General features: G+C 49.1%; 1 protein-coding gene across 1 annotated transcript in view; it reads right to left on the bottom strand.

Moving 5' to 3' along the window:
* The window catches only part of TNS1 (tensin 1), a 205,654-nt gene that overhangs the window by 52,771 nt on the left and 151,534 nt on the right, over window positions 1-1,349 (bottom strand).

The raw sequence follows: 1,349 nt of genomic DNA on the forward strand, positions 1-1,349 counted from the left end.
CCAGCCTTCACACACACACACACACACACACACACACACACACACCCCTCCCCTTCCCCCACTCCAAGGCAGGCCCTCAACTGGCAAGAAAAGAAAGCCCCCTCCCAAACACTGCAGAGACTCCAGCCCAGACACCAACAGTCACACGCAGAAAACCAGACACAAAGACATCCAGAGACACACATTCCCACCAGAAATCACCCAAATCAAACCCCCAGACACAGGCACTCGTGGAGTGCACCAGACAGGCACCCTCAGTCAGAAAGAGCGAGTGTGGATACAAACACACAAATGCTAATATTATCAGCTAACATGCAGGGAACGCCTTGCTCCATTTACACATACATTATTTCTAATCCTGTGAATTGGGGCTGTTATGCTTATTTTAAAGATGGAGAAACTGACACTCGGAAAGGTGAAACCACGTGTTTGCAGAAACATAGTACCTGGCAGGACTTCTCAGGTAGTGCTAGTAGTAAAGAGCCCACATGGCAGCGCAGGAGGCGTAAGAGATGCAGGTTCGATCCCTGGGTTGGGAAGATCCCCTGGAGGAGGGCATGGCAACCCACTCCAGTATTCTTACCTGGAGAATCCCCGTGGACAGAGGAGCCTGGTGGCTACAGTCCATGGGGGTGCAAAGAGTCCAACACAACTGAACAATTAAGCATGCATGCATGCAGTACCTGGTAAAGCTGGGATTTTAAGTCAGAACTAATTTAAAATTTAAAATAAAAGTAAATTAAAAGTAAATCAGAACTTTGAAGACCACATAACTTATTATTCTACACTGTTATACCTCACACACACACACACACACACAAACACACCCTTAGGAAAAAACACACAAAAAGCAGCAAAACCCCAAAATAAGTACTTAAATTTAAAGCCACAAACATTTAAGAAAATACAAGCTCCTACCATGCCCAAGGACTAGCCCTCAGGCCAGAAGTGGCAACCTCTAAAAATAAACACTCATACAGAAGCCCACGGCCAAAAACAAGTGATCAGACGACCACAAAACAGGAACATCCTGATCAACATACACACACACAAACCACAGGCCAACCAAATGACGTCACCCAAGCACCAGCACTGAGATGCTCGAGGAGGCCCATCGTGCACACACACCCCTGGGGGCTGGAGGCGCTGCCCGTTCACATAACTCTCCAGAAGCGTCTCTCTGCCCCCAGTTCTCCCTGGGGCTTTGGGACCTCAGCCAGCAGCAGGCCCCAAGTGACACTGGGCCAGAGTGCTGCCACAGCCGAAGGTTTACGGGGATGGCACTGGTCTGAACTAACATAGGGTTTCGGCAGAGAAAGGTCCGATTCTCCGACAGCCTGCCCTTAGTG

This window comes from Bison bison, unplaced genomic scaffold, assembly GCF_000754665.1.
Source record: "Bison bison bison isolate TAMUID 2011002044 unplaced genomic scaffold, Bison_UMD1.0 scf7180017864471, whole genome shotgun sequence".
Taxonomy (NCBI): domain Eukaryota; kingdom Metazoa; phylum Chordata; class Mammalia; order Artiodactyla; family Bovidae; genus Bison; species Bison bison.